This window comes from Erpetoichthys calabaricus, chromosome 7 (genome assembly GCF_900747795.2).
Source record: "Erpetoichthys calabaricus chromosome 7, fErpCal1.3, whole genome shotgun sequence".
Classification (NCBI taxonomy): Eukaryota; Metazoa; Chordata; class Cladistia; order Polypteriformes; family Polypteridae; genus Erpetoichthys; species Erpetoichthys calabaricus.
The window spans coordinates 17,328,218-17,335,317 of record NC_041400.2 but is presented as its reverse complement, the minus strand read 5'-3'; the positions used below and the strand labels follow the sequence as shown (position 1 = coordinate 17,335,317).

General features: G+C 42.0%; 1 long non-coding RNA gene across 1 annotated transcript; it reads left to right on the top strand.

Annotated features, from left to right (window-relative positions):
- The first annotated feature begins 4,667 nt into the window (after positions 1–4,667).
- On the top strand, positions 4,668–7,040 carry LOC127528797 (uncharacterized). Its single transcript, XR_007935408.1, has 4 exons — positions 4,668–5,220; positions 5,760–6,356; positions 6,516–6,913; positions 6,950–7,040. It is a non-coding gene; the product is annotated as an uncharacterized LOC127528797 (long non-coding RNA).
- The last annotated feature ends 60 nt before the right edge of the window (positions 7,041–7,100 follow it).

The following is a 7,100-nucleotide window of genomic DNA, read 5'->3' as shown; positions in this document are numbered from 1 at the left end:
GGTGCAGTAAAGAAAGCAACCGCAGCTCCATACAAAGGCAGTTACCGGTTTGGAAATCAGACTGATGGATGGATGGATGGATGGATGGATGGATGGATGGATGGATGGATGGATGGATGGATGGATGGATATTACACTTAAAGTGGCAGCAAAGTGACACAGTAATTAGCACTGCTGTTTCAGATCTCTGCCTGGCCCTGCCAGTGTGGGGTCTGCCTGCTCCACCGGTGAGGTTAGGTTAGGTAAACGTTTATTATCCTAAGGGAAATTTGTTTATAGATAGATAGATAGATAGATAGATAGATAGATAGATAGATAGATAGATAGATAGATAGATAGATAGATAGATAGATAGATAGATAGATAGATAGATAGATAGATAGTGTCAAAGACGAGACAAAGAGCCACAAAAGATTTGGGACAGCCACCCTTATAATTATTCCTTGCTGCAAAATGGTTGCATTGTGTACAGTTGTGTACAGTTTCTAGTCCAAAACAGAACTGCCTTGGTGATGCTAAGATGGAGTTTTTAAAGGAGAGTAGAGGAAGTGATGTCATCAGGGCCAAAACCAGAAGTGATGTCATCAGTGGCAGAATTAGAAGTGATGTCATCAGGACCAGGTGGAATTTTTTTGTAATCGTTCTGCAGTGGAAAGACAGAAAGGATCAGTACACTCCGCCACTCCCTGGTCTGGCATGGAATTACCTTCATTCAGGCCCTTCTGCTGCCACCCGTATGCACGTGCGTGTGTCTGTCTTTTATGTAGCATCTATCTATCTATCTATCTATCTATCTATCTATCTATCTATCTATCTATCTATCTATCTATCTATCTATCTATCTATCTATCTATCTATCTTTTTGATTTTTCCTTCCTGTGGATTGCTGTGGTTGTGTCATTCCAAAAAATGGCACATCATAATTCACCAGAGCTCCGTCCGTGGTGAAGGTCTGGTCAGAATTAGACACCATCTTTGAGGTGACGTCCACTTTTATGATGTCTGATCGGAAGGGGCGGAGCCTGCTTTGGGCACAGTGGGTGGAATTAGGCGTCATCAATCTTGAATGGCTTCTCAGAACTGCAAGCAATAGAGGAGATCCAGTGAGCAAACAGGTACCCTTGTTGCCCCAGAGTGGTATCACTTATTTTAACAGAGCCAGGTAGATGATCAATAAACAGTCACATTGAATATTAATTGAAGTTCATGGCCATTTACAAAAAAAACCATAGTACCTACAGAAAAATCCACAAAGATGAGAGTAGAGGAAGTGATGTCATCAGGGCCAAAACCAGAAGTGATGTCATCAGGGGCAGAATTAGAAGTGATGTCATCAGGACCAGGTGGAATTTTTTTGTAATCGTTCTGCAGTGGAAAGACAGAAAGGATCAGTACACTCCGCCACTCCCTGGTCTGGCATGGAATTACCTTCATTCAGGCCCTTCTGCTGCCACCCGTATGCACGTGCGTGTGTCTGTCTTTTATGTAGCATCTATCTATCTATCTATCTATCTATCTATCTATCTATCTATCTATCTATCTATCTATCTATCTATCTATCTATCTATCTATCTATCTATCTATCTATCTATCTTTTACTCCTCTAGGTGATCATTGCTCTCAGGACAAGCACTGATTTACTGTGAATTGGGTAACTATTTAGTAAATGGATGCATGAATAACAGACACGATTAAAGGTGTACGACATGTTAAGGCTATCTAACATAACAGCACTCAATAGTACAGAACGTAACTCCAACTTTCTCAAGACTGTTCTTTTTCCAATACAAGGACACACTTGATAAGCACATCATATTCTCCTATTTTAGGTAATAGGATATTAACAGACTATACAGAGTGTTCAGAAAGCAATAAAAATGAAATGACTAATCTGATTTGACAGATGCTGGTTATTATAAATGGAGATATTAACCCCTCGGTTGGAAAATCAGCTTGTTTGAAGTGCTCATCAGCCGTTGGTTCCTGTGACACAAAGCAGCATGACAGGCCGTCAGCGTGCTGATTTGATGCATTCTGACATCAGTTAAAAATACCCAGATGCTAAAGGCCAGTCCTACGCTTTTACTTGACAGCGGTCTGTAATGCTGGGTCACTGTAAAGTCATTAACGTAGGTTTGTCTGTTCACTGCCCTCTCATTATTAATCAGATTCTTTTTGCAATTTTAAACTTAATTAAGAACTATTGCAGTCATCATTTTTTCCTCAAACTCTTTCTGCCTAAAATATATATTGGGGTGGAACAGTGGTTAATGCTCACTCATTCATTGTCCTGCTTTTGAATCCTAATCCCAGTTATTGTCCATGTGGAGTTCTTCTCGTGTTTGTAAATGTTGTTCTCCGGTTTCCTCCTAAATCCTTCAAGATGTGCTTGTCAGATGAATTGGGGACTGTAAATTGGTACCGTAAGAATGTGCGCTGGGATGGACAGGCGTTCCATAGTTCCAGTGTTAAATCCTGATGTTGCTGAGTTCTCTCTAGTGTTTTGCATTTGCTGTGTGTTATGGTTGCTGGATTTTGATCATTTCACTCTCCTTCTGACGACTCTCTTTGGATTACTGCATTGGGACATTGTTTGCTTTCGGGTTGCTTTTATGGACACTTCCCTTATGCTTTTTATGTACTCTTCGGAGTAATTTATTATCACAGAGCATTCATTAATAATTTGTATTTGTTATAAAGATACTTTGCCATCTGTGCCCAAGCTGAAGTTTATGGTTACCCTCCTCTTGTTAGGTCTTATTAGGTGATATTTTGTGTACATTACTAGTTGTTTTTCTAGCACCTCATTTTTGGGTCTGTTCCAACTGAAGCTACCAGGTTGCCTTGGGAGCTGGCTGAAGTTAAGGTTGCCTCTGCTAAGCAGACTAAGTTTAGGTTCTGGTCTGCTTCCTAAGTTCTTTTAGAAGCCTCACCTTAAATGTTACCAGATCATGACACTAGCAAATTAGGGCAGCTCAGGAGCTCTCCTAAATTGTGTTGAAGTTGGGAGTAGTTTTCTTAATTGAGAATATGCTCTTCCTCCTACCAGGGCCATCTTAACGCATGGGCAACTGGGCAGTTTGCCCATGAGCATAGGGGCCCCATGCTAATCTATGTATGTTGTGACTTGCTGAGTGGTTGTGCAGGTAGGGACCCCAGTGCACTGCTTTGTCCAGGGGCCTATAATGCTGTTAAGATGGCCCAGCCTCCTACTCCTAAGAGTTGGACCAAATTTGAGTCATTCTGAGATATTTGAGCCAGTTAGGGCCGCTTTCCCTTTTTTAAGATGTTTGATAAACACGGGAACAGACATTGTAGTTGCTTCTTATAACCGCAAGTCTAGCAAAGCTTATCACTCATCGACTCGTTAAACTGCTTTTAATTTTCAATCTCGGATGACTATCTAGAACATGGCCACATGAGAAAAAAAGTCTCATGACATTGTGGAAAGATGCAAGGCATGTTTAGCTTTATTAAAGACGCTATAGACTAAAAAATAAACGCTAAATTTTAAGATCTTCTTTAGTAAGAAAACATAAATAGAACCCAAACATAACTTAAGACATGCAAAAATATTGCAAAAAAAAGTTTACAATAGGACCAAATCACATCGGAATGCCTAACCCTGAATTCCACTGTTGTAAGACTTGCTGAAGATGACCCCACATATGCGTAGATACAGTTGGGTGTTACATGCCGCTGCACCTCATCTGTTCATGAAGCCAATACCCAGCCATCATGGAGGGTGTCATTTCTCTCTTGAAAGTGTTGACGTATATGTAGTGATACACAATCCATACGTGTTCTCATGGTTTTATTTCTCTGGATCTCCCAGATTCTTTCCTTTGAACGTCATTGCCACCGTCCCGTTTGTATGGCCCACAATAAAACAGGCTGATCAATGTGAAGATTATCAATCCAGTCACAGTCAATGTCATTGACTCGTTCACTTAACTCATGAATGTGACTTCTATTGGTGTGCTTTCACTGAGTCCTAAGGGCACCAATGATCCAGCCATGCCCAAATATCACATTTCCTGATTATAATAGAGGACATGAGCATAATTGTTAACTGTGAATCATCAAACAAGTGTTCTCTTGAGGATCTGTTGTCTCTGTGATGACACACACTAAAGATGGTGACAAAAAGAGAGGAAGGAGATCTGCAGCTCCAGGTTTAGAATACTCCAGTATCTCCTTCTTTCCAAGCGTTTGTCACGTACTAATGTAGGGTCCGCTGCTTTCAATGCCTTCTTCCACTTCTTCCAATCTGGGGCATCTTCCAGGTCGATGTCAATCTGCTGCATGTCCTCCTTGATATTTGGGCCTTCCACGTGGTCGCTTGCCATCTGGGTTGAGTCGAAGGGTGATCTTGGCCACTGTCTCTTCTTCACTATGCAGGAAATGTCCATGGAATCCTCCAGTATGCAAGGTGGCAAAATCAAACTTAAAACTTTACAAGTGACTGCCAATGATGACCACAAACTGGACCACCGCTTCAGGTTACCACCGTTTATGTGTAGATGTACAGTACATTCCCATTTCTGGATTGTCCGGTTTGCATACAGAGACAGTTATATTAGATCAGAAGCATTACAAAGTATTCAAATGGCACCATGATATATCAATTCAAACACTTTGAAAATGATAAGTTACAATTTGTTTTATTCTGCATTTTCTGGTTAATTTGAACAATGAACTCAAAACCACAACAGGAAAAATATATATTTTAGATTTACTGTATTGACATGCTGTGTTTAAGCAGTCAATCTGTACTCACATTGTCATGCGCTCCAAATAAAGGCCAAAAGATTAAGATGGCGAGACCCTGAGCTCTAAATGGGATTCCTGTGCAGGGGTGTTGGGCTCAGCAACTGAGGGGGGATATTTGGGTAGAACTTCTGCACCCTCTTATTGAGATATGCAAGTAAGAATGTCATTGTGCTATGGACACAAGACAGTAAATTTGAAAGCGAACTGGTTATGGTGCCCTCTGAGGGACTCTTACTTGGCATGGAGTGGGTATACCTGGGGCACACCTATAGAGCATGGTGTAGGGATTCTGTCTCTCAAATGACTTGTGTGTGTCTGGGAATTCCATAGAAGAAGCTGGCAAAAGTGGTTAAGGATAGGGTGGTCTGGTCTGGACACACAGTGATGGTGTGTCAGCCTTTGTAAGACTAAAGTTATTCTTAGGGACCAAGGTGTGTCATCCTTTAGGTCTGGGTTAAAACGGGGGACATTGAGAAGGTGTATCAGCTGTTTTGCATCAAGATCATTCTTTGAGGACTTTATCAGTATTTAGGTATAGGTTAGATCTTGGGACATGGTGGGGTTGTATCAGCCTCCATGGGCCTTGGTTAGCCTCGGGGATCTAGGTGTGTCATCCTTTAGGTCCAGTTTATATCTGGAGACACCGTGATGGTGTGTGAGCCTTTAGGTCCAGGTTATATCTGGGGACACAATGCAAATGGATCAACCTCCATGTGTCCAGGTTATTCTCCGGGATCAAGGTGTGTTAATCTTTATTACATCTGAGTTACTGTATATCTGGGGACACAGTGACGGTGTATCAGCCTCCATGTGTCCAGGTTATTCTCCAGGATCAAGGTGCATCAGTCTTTATTTCTATCTTAAGTCTGGGGACACTGAGAAGGTGTGCCAGCCTTTTGGTGTCTAGATTGTTCTCAGGGACCAAAACGTGTCTGCCTTTATATGACTGAGGTTATTCTCAGGGACCAAGGTGTGTCATCCTTTAGGTCTGGGTTAAAACTGGGGACATTGAGAAGGTGTATCAGCTGTTTTGCGTCAAAGTAATTCTTCAGAGACTTTATCAACGTTTACTTATAGGTTTAATCTGGGGGCACGGTGGGGGTGTATTAGCCTCCATGGGCCTTGGTTAGCCTCGGGGATCCAGGTGTGTCATCCTTTAGGTCCAGGTTATATCTGGAGACACCGTGATGGTGTGTGTGCCTTTAGGTCCAGGTTATATCTGGAGACACAATGAAAATGGATCAGTCTCCATGTGTCCAGGTTATTCTCCAGGATCAAGGTACATCACTCTTTATTTTTAGCTTAAATCTGGGAACACTGAGAAGGTGTGCCAGCCTTTATGCGACTAGGTGATTCTCGGGGACCAAGTTGTGTCTGCCTTTAGTTCTAGATTATATCCAGGAATACTGTGACGGTGTGTCAGCCTTTAAGTGTCTAGGTCACTCTTAGGGATCAAGGTGTATCAGCCTTTTATATCTGGAGAACACAGCAAAAGTGTCTCAGCTCCCATGTGTCTGTGCTGTTCTTGATAATCAAAGTGTGTCAGCCTTTAGGTCAAGGTTAGATTTGGGGACACTGAGAAGGTGTGTCACCCTGCATGTGTTTAGGTTATGTGTATTAGGTTATTACCTATTAGGTTTAGGTTTAGGTTTAGGTTATTTTTGTTTTTGTGACTAGGTTGCTCTCAGGGACTAAGGTATGTCAACCTTTAGGTCAAGGTTAGATTTGAGGACACTGAGAAGGAGTGTGATCCTTTTTGGGTCTAGGTTATTCTTAGGGACCAGGATGTGTCAGCCTTTACGTCTAAGTTTTTGTGACTAGGTTGTTCTCAGGGACCAAGGTGTGTCAACCTTTAGGGCTAGGTTTAGATCTAGGGACACTAAGAAGGTGTGTCAGACCGGTGTCAGTCTGGTTATTCTCAGGGACCAAGGTGTGTTCACCTTAAGGTCTCAATTATATCTGGTGATGCAGTGAAGGTTTATCAGCCCCCATGTGTCTAGATTATTCTCGGGGATGAGGGTGAGTTCATATCCATGGACATCCCAACCATGTGTCAATCTTGTTGCATCTCAGTTACTCTAGCGGTCCAAAGTAGCCTTTAGTTTGAGGTTATATCCAGGGACAACCAAGTGTTCTTCATGTTAAAGCCAATGAGACCCTATATGGTGTCCTTAAGTAGATAGGGTCTATCTGTGCATATCTTTCCATGTGTGTGTTAAGGTTAGGTTACGTGAGTAGGCAAACCCATAACGAGTCTGGTAAATTCCATTATCCCCATGATCATGCACGAGATTAACGGCGACTCTTTCATTTCTGCATCTCGTATC